This window comes from Mycteria americana, chromosome 2 (assembly GCF_035582795.1).
Source record: "Mycteria americana isolate JAX WOST 10 ecotype Jacksonville Zoo and Gardens chromosome 2, USCA_MyAme_1.0, whole genome shotgun sequence".
NCBI lineage: Eukaryota > Metazoa > Chordata > Aves > Ciconiiformes > Ciconiidae > Mycteria > Mycteria americana.
Window position 1 is genome coordinate 138066393 of NC_134366.1, and position 13176 is coordinate 138079568.

At 40.5% G+C, this 13176-nt stretch overlaps 1 long non-coding RNA gene across 3 annotated transcripts in view; it reads left to right on the top strand.

The window, feature by feature from the left end:
• The window catches only part of LOC142406792 (uncharacterized), a 63828-nt gene that overhangs the window by 31528 nt on the left and 19124 nt on the right, over positions 1-13176 (top strand). For 2 of the 3 annotated variants that reach the window (XR_012774699.1, XR_012774701.1), the window contains exons 1-2: positions 5922-5981; positions 7275-7638. The exons of the other annotated variant lie outside the window; for it this stretch is intronic. This is a non-coding gene — a long non-coding RNA (uncharacterized LOC142406792). Of the gene's footprint in view, positions 1-5921; positions 5982-7274; positions 7639-13176 lie in introns of those variants that run through there. 3 annotated transcript variants of the gene reach the window in all.

The following is a 13176-nucleotide window of genomic DNA, read 5'->3' on the forward strand; positions in this document are numbered from 1 at the left end:
TGGACGGGGGTGTCCAGCTTCCATTTTCTGAAATCAGAGTTCCTTAGGGGCACTTTAAATCAAGCTGAAAAACGGAACCACTCCATATCACTGATCCCTTTGCAAAACACAGGCTTCAGTATTTCAACAAGGACAAATGCAGAGCCCTGCACCTGACTAACGCCTGCATGAGGCTGGGTCTGGGGGCTGACTGGGTAGCAGCTCTGCTGAAAGGGACCTGGGATCCTGGTGGGCATGGAGCTGTAGGTTAAGCATGAGCCAGCATTGTGTCCTGCAAGTGGTGAAGGCACACTGGGCTATATTAACCACCAGCATAGCCTGAAGGGAAGTGATTATTCTGCTCTATCTAGCACTTGTGAGATTGCATCTTGCACACTGGGTCCAGTTTTGGGTCCCCTAGTTGCAGGAAAGATACCAAAAAACTACAGCGGGTTCAGCAGAGGGCTCCCAGGAGGCTGGGTCATGTGCCCTGTGATAAGAGGCTGAGGGACCTGGGCTTGTTCATCCTGGAGAAGAGACAGCTTTGGGACCTACAAGGATGTCATCAAAAAGATAAACCCAGGCCCTTCACAGGGATACAAGGTGGGAAAATGAGAGGCAACGATCATAAAACAAAACAGGGGAGATTCCAGCTGGATGTACAGAAATAATTTTTCACTATGAGGATGAAGATCCATTGAAACATGCTGCCTGGAGAGACCATGGCATTTCTGTCCTTGGAAGTTTTCTAGTCCCAGCTAGAGCAACCTGGTCTGAATTCAGTGTTGACCCTGCTTTGAGCAGGAGGTTAAACTGAAGACCTCTTGAGGTCCCTTCCAACCTGATTGTTCCTATGTTCCTGTTGTATGATGAGGAATTCTGAACTTTCACCTCTTCTTTTTTTGTCTTTTTTTTTTTTTTTTTCTCATGGATGCCCTTCATTGCAATCCAGAGCTTTGTCCTAGGTTATTTCATCTAAAGTCATATCAGAACATTTTGGGATAACGCTGATTTATTGCGGGACTGCTATGAGAGAAACATACATCTCCACATGTGTCTGCAGCTTCCCAGCATATAGGTGAATTTGAGAAAACCTACATGGAAAATGCAGAACAGTTTGCCTGTTTTTCTTCCTCGTGACAAGGACCAGATTTTTTTATTAGGAAATCAGTACAGAAGTATTTTACATTTGCCCCACATGTTCAATTTTTATCGTGGAATTTTTAAATTAGATGTTTTGGGGCAGGGGTGTACACTGGTTCATTCTTGAGAAAACTATTGTGCTTGATTGATTTGGCCTGCAACACTCTGTTTTGATCCAGCTTCCTCTTTTTTTCTTACTGTAGCTTTTTGTTGCATTAGAGGTTGTACTTCAAATACCTTTTCTGTCTTAGAGTCCTGACTCCTTGGAATACTACATCCCCTTCCTAGCCCAAGCACAAGAAGCACTTCTGCAGTTACATGGCTGGGACTTCAACAGTAATTCACTTTTTCAGAAACCTTCTTCTTAGAATAGAGTTCATGTTAACACGCAGTGATTCTAGGATAGAGGCAATACTTTGACGAGTACAAATGGAAACTATTGCTGCACTGAAAAGGTGTTTTCTTCTTTAACATTTAGGGAGGATTGTGCCATTTCATATGCCATGTTGTAACTTTCTTAAGCTAATGATGACTTTCAAAGATCTGAATTATAGGCCCCATTTAAAAAGGAAAAGAAAGAAGAAAGGGATAATGAATGCAGAAAAACTGTCTCTAATCTCTTATATTTAAAGCCACGTGCTTATTGCAAGACTCCAAGGCTTCCCACTGAGTCTAGCACTTAACGTCAGGTAACACAACACTTCTGTCATCTGAACAGCAACACTTACCTAAATTAAGAGGAAGTTTGTGAAAATGATGGATATTGTCTCCTCTCTAATGTTACCTGCCCCCCCCGCCCCCGAAATTGCAGTAATCCAGTCTGATAAGAGCATTGGAATCCAATGCAAGTTGATTTCATGAAAATGTTAAATCTGATCTAGTAAAAATATTAAATCCCAAGTATTTTTTTAATTAGGATTATGAAAAACACGTTATTTATTGATCATCTTTGAGATCATAATTCATTAAACTGTTGGAAAAAATGCTCCAGAATTTTAATTTTTAGGAGTGGAGGTACCAGTTTGCATTGGCAGGTACTTGGGCGGAGAAGTTGGCATCATTTGATGTTTTCCCTTTCATATAACTAGTAAAACCAAACTGTATCACTCTGCATTTCTTTTCTCCAACTCAGCTTATGGCTATATTCATCCTTTTGTTATTTCTTATCTAACAAATAATGTCTCGACTGTGAAATAGCACACCTCAGAGTGGAAAACTACCATTAGAAAGGACTAGTTTTCTAGTGAATGTGTATATTGTGCCACACTTCTGCTAAATAAAGAAGAGACACTATTTGAGTATAAAAGTCAGAAGGATATTTTTCTGGTTTCTGTGTCTTCCAAAGAAAATGAAGGCATCAGTCCTTTTCCCAGTGAACTTGCTAGCAGTATGTATGGGGCAGTATGTGTGCAGTATGCAGCATTCTTATTCACTTCACAGATTGTCAGTCAGAAGAATTCCACTGTGTATTAAAAACGTGAATGTGAATATACAGGGTTGTGAAACTATAAATTGAAGTGATTTGATGTGTCAATAAAATAATAATGGCAAGCACTAAAATCCTTTGGCTGTGAGTCAAATGTGATGTAAGAGTTTCAAAGAATGACATAGTCCATTTTTCTTGCCTGTTTATTGCATTAACCCCTGAGGCTGCACTTACCAGATGTTACTGATGTCTGAGGAACTCAGACACTAACAGATAGATGTAAAAATGTCAATATTTCTGCCTTTCACTTGTGAACTTTCTATTCAGGAGTTACTGCTGCATTAAAAAATGTACATGTTTATGATGACCATTAGTGCCATTAAAAGTAAATAAAACAATAACTATCCCTAAGTTTTGCTAAGTTTCACATAGTCCAAATGGACACTTTAAGTAAAATACGTCTTAAAAAGCCCTGTAGTTAAAGCAATTATTTCTTATTTTACCAAAGAAATTATGATTCCAGACAATTATTGCAAACCTCAGTAATTGGGGAGGAACGGGGGGACACACGTGTAATTTGTTTTTTTAATACAGTAATTCTTTAAACCCCCTCAAACAGCCTTATTCTTTGTGCTAGGGCATCCTTTGTGAAATGGTCTGGATTGAGGCACCAAACTTTCAATGCAACCTTTCTATATCTAGTCCCTCGATCCCTCCTACAATCTAATTCTAGACATCTAATTCCTACAAACTAAGACGATTTAATTCTTCTCAACTGCCCATGTATTCTTCATTTTTCAAAGATGCAAAGCTTCCCGTTAGAGTATTGCCTAACTGACAAGTCCTCCCAGTGTAGATCTGCTTGAAGAGGGTGAGAGGTTAAGCACCAAGTTAATGTGATGACATGCAAGCAACAAAAAACTGGAGTAAGTGTGGGTTGTTAAAAGTCTGTTGACCTGCAAGGTGTTTTCAGAGTTGAACTTCTTCTTGATGACAGGTAGCAATGGTTCCAATGAGCTGGAGGTTGGCATGCTGTTCAATCAATAGCTCACACCAATTAGATTATTTCTGTAGGCCACATGGGCGATTAGGGGTTACTACAGATAAGTGTGGCTGACAAACAAATCTGCACCAGAAATTGTTTACGTGAGTGGTCAGATCATCTTGTCAGATGTGCTCACCAGCACCTTTCTTCTGTCAACAGCGTTACCAATTGCTGTGGCATTGGTCCTCTCTTTTATTCTACATGACCCCCTGCTCAGATACTATAACAATTAAATTGTTATGCCCATCTCAGAAGTATTTTAAATTAAATGGATCTTAAGACTTATGGCATTTAATTTGATATTATTCATAGGTTCTACATGACCTTAATGAAGCTTTAAGGGAATGAACAACCTGACTTCAGACACCCGAGTAAGTGCTTTAGTGCCAGTTCACTTATCAGGGTTTGTCCAGGTCAAATGCTCACCCTAGCATTAATATAGAAAGTGTTTAATTAGGAGGTCTAAATGGAATGTGAATTGGTGTACTAAGTTTTCTCACTTAATTTATTTTGTAATATCTATCAAAAATGTAGTTGGAATGCTGCATGTACCTCTCCCTCAAACAAACAGTAGAAATATTGAAGAGGTGCCATTTTATGTTTTTCCATCTACTGACCACTCCTCCACTGCTTTATTCAACCTTGGAGTCCTTTGTCTTGTTACAGTTGGTTGAGTCTTGCTTTTGCCTTCCCTCAGCCAGATAAATCCCACTTTTTGAACTCCAAAATAAAACTTTCATTTGCAGGTTATCTTTCAAGATAACCTTGCAGCCATAAGAATGGCTGCATACAGATGTGCGAGGACCATGACCAATACAGCCCCTACATTTTTGCTCCCTTTACTGTCAACTGATACGATCTACTACTTTCTCTAGGGAGAGATCTTGCTTTTCTTACTTTCTAGGATTTGCTTGGGATGGATTTTCATGTGTTGCCTATTCACAAAAAGGCAAATGAATGTGCCGTATCTTTTTGATAGTCCTGTGTAATCAGCTAAGTAAGAGCACTTCACCAAGTCATTGTGCAATATTTGTGTAACTGGGTAGCCCTCTTCAACTCTTATTTTCTCCTTCCACCCCAGTTCCTTCAAGCTGCCTCTGCTGCCATCTCCTGCTTACAGCACAACCAGGGACAAGCAGTTCATCTTGCCAGGTGGCAACAGGAACAGCCTCCATCCATTGGAAAGTCTGGGGGTATTGTGGGTTTAGCACTTAATTATGCCAGGACCCTCCTGAAGAGTGCATGTGCCTCCTACCTGGAACAGGGAGAGGTAGCCTCTCTAATTGCATCATCGTCTAAGAAAGGCCACTCAAGTGGAGGAGCTAGAGAGAAACTGAAGAGACAGAGAGACAAAAATACTGGGTGTAGCTGCTCCCCTGTGTTTTCAAATTGTGCTCTCACTTTCATGAGCCAGAAAACCAGCATGTTTGGCCAAAAGTCCCAGATGCAAAGAACAAGCAATAAAGAGACATATTCTCTTGTTGTAAGAAATCATGAGTTATTTAAGATGGAGATTCTTCTCCAATACTGGGCATTTGTCTACTGTAAAATCTCCCATCTTTCTGTATCACTTGTGCTATGAAACCAGGCTTATAATTTTTGTGTGTATTTAGAGATCAAGTTGAGGTGAAAGGAAATATATGAAAATTGGTTTTATATAGCTAGAAGTAGATAAAGCTTTAAGTTGGTTTTTTGGGTGTATGACCTCTATTGTGGGTGTGGAAAGAAAATACAGTGCAGTTAGTTCAAAGATAAACTGTGCTGTACTCATGAAAAAAGTGTCTTTAAAAGAATTTAGGTTTTGGGACTTGAGGATCCAGCAGGCTATTAAACCAAGCAACCAACCTTCCTTCCTTCCTTCCTCCTTCCCTCCCTCCCTCCCTCCCTCCATCCTTTTCTTCCTTTCTTTCTTTTGTTCTTTCTTTCTTTCTTTCTCTTTCTCTCTCTCCCCCCTCTTTCTCTCTCTTTCTCTCTTTCTCTCTTTTTCTTTCTCTCTTTCTCTCTTTCTTTCTGTATTCTCTCTTTCTCTCTTTTGAAAAAGACATCTGCAGATTGAAAAATTCCTAGCTTGAAAAATGCTAATGAAAAATCGACGAATTATCAAACCTGGGATATGTTTGCTTTTGTAGAAAATCTTTTTAAAAAAGAATTTAAATTTTTTTGGCAGTTCACTTTTAAAATGGGCTATTTATTCTATAATTCTGTAGCACACAGTTTATTGCAGTTTATATGGTTATATTGAAATTACATGAACTGGGGCACCTAAGGGAATGTTTGTATTTCAGAAAAAAAAAATTGGGCTGGATTGAAATGCAGCATGAATCATAAGAGAAGTTTAGAAGCACATGAAGATGAATGTGTCCCTAGTGACTCAACAGAGAACATCTGGTAGGTGAGATGCTGTATAAATAAATACCTGAAAGGACCTTGGTTTTAACAAATATCAGTAAAGCATGAAAATGTACTCTAAAAACCTGAGAAATGTATATTATTTTATTAATTTAGGAAGGATAGAATATATTGTGTATTTGTCTGGTCATGCTGGGAGATTCATGAAGCTGACAGAATAGCTAACTGGGGTGAAGTCACTCCAGAAACTCAAGGTCAGCTCTGTAGGGGAATACTGCTGCAGTGCAGCTGTATAGCACACATCTAAAGTTTAGGCACATGGCAGCCACACTGGCAACTGGAATACTTCTCTGGAATCTCCTCTTGGGATGGTTTTAGGGTGGGCATGCAAGTAGTTGAAGCCAAAGAGCTGTCCTGAAAGTGTGGTGGGACTTTCCCTTCTCACCTGGCTCCACCTGGTTTCTGGCCTCCACTCTTTGGTCCTGCCAACTCTAGTTTCCAGCTGGGAGGTGGAAGCCCTCAGGGGCATGCTGAAGGAGACCACCTGCTCAACTCCCAAGATCCTTGCCAAGCCTTTCTATTTGAAGAAAGGTCAATTATTGAACTAGCAGATTGTAACCTGATTACAGTTTGCAAGACTGTTCACTGGAAAACAGTTACAGACAGATAACTCAAATTCAAACCCGGATTTCCCTATAAAATATTTTATCTCCTTAGTTGGGGGTTATTTTCTATATTTGTCACTCTACAGAAATAAACATAAGATTCTCAGGACCCGGAAAGAGAGAAAATTTGGATTTTTGATTTGGCACCTGACTGATAGCAAGAAGATTTTAGTTCTGATCCCCACTTCAGGGATTTCTTAATGTTTATTTTGCAATAAACAACCATTGAATAAAATGCACAAACATTTCATGGAACAGAAATAAGAGCCACAGGCAGTGTCTGTTCTAGGAAATTAGATGTGCCTGGAACTGTTTGCTGGCACAGAGGCCAAGTGGCACAAGAATGGCCCATATTCATACTACTAAACTCTTACCCTCCAAAACAGGGTAGCCACATCCAAACAGCCTTGTGGGAATTGTTCCTGGCACACATTAACTCCCAAACCATGTCCAGGATCTGTTTGGAGGAGAGCAAATTGGCTGGTGCCAAAACCATCCCAGAGCGTGTTCTGGCAGTGCAACAGTGTGGACACTCCAGCAGCGGTGCCCAGGAACGTTCCCTGGTACAGGTTAGCTTACTGGCATAGGCAGACCTGAAACCTTCTCCCTTGCAGGTGGGTTTCACTGAGACAAGAATGTTATGGTCCTTTTTTTCTTTTTTTTTCAGCACACGAAGAGAAAATGGCTCCCCCTCCACAAACACCCCATGGCAGTCTCCGGCCAAATGTATTCTCTTGAATGAGACCTGTAAATCTGAACCCCTTTAAGCTGAGGAAGCCACTCTTCCACTGGAGCCACTGTCTCCTCTTCTGACTGGTTTTACTTTTATGAGTTTTTTTATACAAATCAATATTGTCTTGATAATCATACAATGAAAACCCAGCTCTCTATTCTTACCTGCACTTCCCTAGCAGCACAAACTCATTTAATCTGGTGATGCTGTGGTCTCACGCTCCTCTGCGTCCCACTCTGAGTCTCACTGGGAGATGCATGCTGTCCCTTCTTTCATGCCTGAACTGGTCCTCATGTGGGTGACTACGTGAGTTGGTTCTGGGAATTGATCCAGCCAAAACTTAAAGTCTCTGTTTAAGTTTTCATCCAGATCATTTCCCACAACTGGCTTGCTGCTAGTGTTCATGTGAAAGAAGAGGTAGGAATAAATGCTTGTAGGCAGCTCTTAATTATACAGACATAAGCTCAAATGGAACTTTTGCAGTAGGTAGGCAGGAGGAACAACACCAAATCAGGATTTCATGGGAATCCATCCCCTCCAGGATGAAAATTGCTGAAGCACGCACTGAAGCAAAAGCTGAGGAGCTTAAGAATCTTTATGTCAAAACCTCTCCTGCCTGCAGCCTTTCAACACACCAGAGGTTATTGATGGATTTCAGTATGATATTTTAGGAAACAGGCATACAACTGGTGCCTACCACCAACTTCAGATGTCTGCCTTTTGTGAATTTGGGCCTAAATGCTTCATAAGGAAGCCCAGTTCCCAAGCATTCTGAATCCCTGAATTTTTCTGAATGTCCCTTCAGGAAAGTGAGGTCTTCCCAGATAAGCTATTGCAAATTATGTAGTATGTTTTACAGTAAGTTATTTAAGCGTTGCTTTTCAGTATGAACAAAGCATTCAACATTTTAGTTAATGTGAGGTCTTAATTTCTTTTTCTTTTTTTGTAAAAGTACCTGATGCTGTGCAGTTGGACTTAAGCTGTATGTTCGGTCATCTGGAAACAGAGAAAAAGACATGATCTATTGTGTGATTTACTTAGCTGAGTACATAAGCAGCAGGTTTTTTATGTGAGGAGCTAGAAGAGAAATGAAACATATAATATTTGCATATTTAAGGAATTGCAGCCAACATTTGGGGTGTCTTAGGTTTACCATCCACCTAGTTTATTTGTATAGCATGTTCAGGTCTAGTAATCTTAAGAGATATACTAAATCTTTTTACCTACAGAGTCTGAAAGATTTCTGTTTATTGACCAAAATGGAAGCAACAGTCCTCCAATTTTTTTGATCCTTATCAAAATAAGCTCTATCCATGTTAACTCACAATGTTAGTCCATAAACATTTTTTTAAGCAGTAAAGGAGGGAACACACACACAAGTATTCAGCACAAAAATATTGTGGGTACACTTTTCTGTAAACATTAATCCCCTAATCACATGAACTGTCCTTCATGTGAATCCAAAAGAACTATGTCTGGGCAGATACTACCATTTTCTTTTCCATGTATAGCTGAGGGTTTTTTAACAAATTCATTCTGGCTGTATTAATGGCCGTTCTGTATTTTCTTTGTGTCAAAATTCAGATAAATGCTCTTATTGTCCAGCAAGTTGGCAGAAACACTCAATATTGGAGAAAAATGCCATGTGACCTATAATTCCAATCAAAACGAATACTACCACTCAAACAGGGCCAATCCAAAGCCTATTTTAAGTCAGTGGGAGATTTTCCATCAACTTCAATAGGATTTGGATGAAGTCCATGCTGCATACTGGCAACAAACAGCTCATTCACAAACTACAGACCACTGCTTGTTTGCTGAAATTTTGGAATGAATAATTTTGAATAATGAAGAAAAAATCCTCAAAATTATAAGCAGCTCAAGGGGAATTCTCTGAAAACAGTTGCTGTGCATTAATAAGCTTACTTTGATACAACAGAAGTGCAGCAGTGAACTGCTTGATGGTTGATGTCTAAACTCAGTAAGCATCTGTCAGGTGATATGAAATATTGGGTTTTAGGTTTTGGTTCACTTATTTTCAGTGCTACCTTGCATATATTTCAAATGGAGCTTTAGAACAAGCTTGTGAAATAGTTGGTGGCTCCTGCAGCTGGCAACTATTTAGTGCTAGTCTTTCCTAGCACCAGCATCACCAGCCCAGCTCACTAAACTACTTCTGGTCTTTTGCAGCTTCCTTCTGTTCCTGTTTAATTAAACTGTTCCCGTCCCTCAATCTTGTAAGCATATAGTTTAGTCACTACATAATTACAGCGGGCAGACTGAAGCCAGTAACGTGTCATGGAGTCCTAGCATATATAAGGCTGGAAGACACCTCTTAGGTTTTCTGACCCAACCCTCAGCGCAGAAGAGGGCCACCTTATTCCAGTTCGTTGACAGACATGTCTAGTTCAGTCTTGAATATCTCCAAGGTTGGAGATTCCACAATCTCTCTGGGCATCTTGGGAACCCTGTTCTAATCATGGGGTACTCTCATGGCTTAAATTTTCTTTCCCTGATACCGAATCAGGATTTTCATTGCTGCATCTTGTGCCTGTGGCCTTTTGTCCTATCACTGTGTACCTAGAAGGAGAGTCTGGCTCTGTTTTTTCTACACCTTCCCATTAGGTCACTGAAGACCTTCAAGACCTTAGCCTTCTCTTTTTAAGACTCCCTCCATATGCTGTAGTCTGCAGGTGCCTAACCATCTGGTGGCCTTCCACTGGACTTGCTCCAGTCTTGTATGAGGAGCTCAGAACTGGACACAATACTCCAAATCCAATCTCTCAAGTGCTGAACAGAGGGGGAAAATCATCTGCTGGCAATGCTTATACTGTTCCTGAACCTCATGAGGTTCCTGTCAGGCTGTCAAGGTCCCTCATATCTCTCCACCTAAAATAAGGCATCATAATGCAGCCAAGTAAAGCGAATGGCATATTTTCTGCTGATGAAGACCATATGGGATCCATTTGTTGCTGGTTACATGGTTAGGGTCTGCCAGAAAATGATACCTGCTTTCTGTCTAGCTTTTTGTTGTTGATTGCCAGGTCACCAGGTCATCACCAGTAAAAATATGGCATTAATATGGCCATGAAGTCCTACAATATCTAAAGCAGCTTAGCAGATCCTGATGTGTCTACTGATACAATGTGCCAAGAGTAATTATGTCTCTGAATAACTTGCTTGTTACCTGTAAGACCAGCTCAGAAATCTTTGACTGACTCTGGCCACTTAGGTCATTTTTTGTGCATTTCACATTTAAAGATTATCTAGCTTGGTTTGCTAAACCCCAGTCATTATAACAAGTAGAACTTATCAACTCTGTCCATATATGCATGCAAGAAACACTGCAGTTTCAGCTCGGTTACAAGTAGGTACTGCAATAACACTGAAAAGATTTAGAACTCTGTACTGCCTCGCCTCCTTAATACTCTTTCCTGGGCTGATCTCTTTTCAGGATAGAGAGGAATGTATATATTGAGTAAAACAATAAATTCAAAATGTTCCCTTAAACAAGGGGAAAAAAAATCCATTAAGGATCTTGCAATTCATCTGTTTTAAGAGTTAATCAGATTCTCAGATGTTCCACCTTCATTTCAGGCTGATTTAGGAAGCTGACTGAACTGTGTGTCATTACTTTTGCTGTCATCTAATTTGGAGAAAACTCGTGAAATTCTTTAAAATGCCTAGACATTCTGTGAACGGCGTATAATGCAAAACTTTGTCAGTCAAAGCTGAAAGTACAATCGGTTGATAACAAAGCCAAAAGGTGACATTTTCTTCTGAGCTGACTATTTCTCCACAATATCCAAAGTGCTGTGATTTGAAAAGTTTAGGCCTGCCATAAGTCTAGACTTTTCCCTAAAGCATATATTATATAGGAAGTAAAAAGACGGAGGTTCTCCTGTGCACAAAAGTATAATTTGAGGTACTCTTGAGGTGGAAAATCTGGGTCCACACTTGTATCAACATTGTTTACTTCAGAGCTGTTGAAAAAAAAAATTATTTTGCTTACTTTAGGTAGACACAACTGCTACCTAGTGACGACTGTAGTTAATTTTGCTCACACTCATGAAAACGATAAAGAAACCAGGGGCTATGATTTACAGAGACAATGAAACTTTGTGTTTTGTCTAAACAGCTGTCTCAACTTACTTGCTTTCTGCCTAAACTACTTTTTGGACAACTGTCTTTCTTAAAAATTTAGTGCCTTTCCTCTTCATTCAAAACCAGAGAAGATTAAATGATGTAATTTTGGGAGATAGATTTCTTTCTTCCTTTACTTTGAAAGTAACATTTGACTTAAAGACATGGGTTGGCTGGTAATTTCACTTTCTTTTCTGTGGAACACCACTGTCACAATTTATGAGGTTTCTGCTTTATTTCAGTGTTTCCTCACTGTCCTGACTCTTAAGTCCCATTTGTCTCTTACTGGTTTTCTTAAAAGCTCTTCACTGGATCAATGGGCCGAGGCCAATTATGTGAGGTTTAACAAGGCTAAGTGCTGGGTCCTGCACTTGGGTCACAACAACGCCATGCAACGCTACAGGCTTGGGGAAAAGTGGCTGGAAAGCTGCCCGGCGGAAAAGGACCTGGGGGTGCTGGTTGACAGCCGCCTGAATATGAGCCAGCAGTGTGCCCAGGTGGCCAAGAAAGCCAATAGCATCCTGGCTTGTATCAAAAACAGTGTGGCCAGCAGGACTAGGGAAGTGATCGTGCCCCTGTACTCAGCACTGGTGAGGCCGCACCTCGAATACTGTGTTCAGTTTTGGGCCCCCCACTACAAGAGAGACATTGAGGTGCTGGAGCGTGTCCAGAGAAGGGCAACGAAGCTGCGGAAAGGTCTGGAGAACAAGTCTGATGAGGAGTGGCTGAGGGAACTGGGGTTGTTTAGTCTGGCGAAACGGAGGCTGAGGGGAGACCTTATCGCTCTCTACAACTACCTGAAAGGAGGTTGTAGAGAGGTGGGTGTTCGTCTCTTCTCCCAAGTAACTAGTAATAGGACAAGAGGAAATGGCCTCAGGTTGCATCAAGAGAGGTTTAGATTGGATATTAGGAAAAATTTCTTTACTGAAAGGGTGGTCAAGCATTGGAACAGGCTGCCCAGAGAGGCGGTGGAGTCACCATCCCTGGAGGAGTTCAAAAAATGTGTAGATGTGGCACTTCGGGACATGGTTTAGTAGGCATGGAGGTGTTGGGTTGACGGTTGGACGAGATGATCTTAGAGGTCTTTTCCAACCTTAATGATTCTATGATTCTATGATTCACTTGTGTCAGTATCTCATTTAACCAGGCTCTGAAGGCACCTTTGCATATCAATATCACTGTTATTTTCAGCTGGAGCTGTGTTATGAATCTTTATGAGATGTTCATATATATTTTGGTCAACTGCATGCATCTGATCAGAAACTTAGTAGATTGACTGTCTAATGCTTTAAGTGTTTTAAAGAGAAACATTTTTCTATCTTTAGGCATGTGCATACTACAATTAGTATTTCTCCCTATGCAGAGACATTTGTCTACAAGCTGGTTATGCATCCCATAATTCTACCAAGTTCCCATAATCTCTTCTGTGCCACAGCCAACTATACAGTGCACAAGAATTGTTAGTGTGGACCGTTATATTGACTGATTTCATAATAGACCTCAAACATATATTTCATATTTTCCTTGGGATGGGCTAGGGAATCATGACTAAACAGAGGTAAGCACACCTAAGCCCATCAGTGAAGGATGTCTCATTCACTGGTTCATTTGTGTACTATTCTTTGCCCTCTGCTGGATGTGGCTTGGCATTTATTTGGGCAAGATCTGAACAAATTGTGCTGGTGTCTCAAAC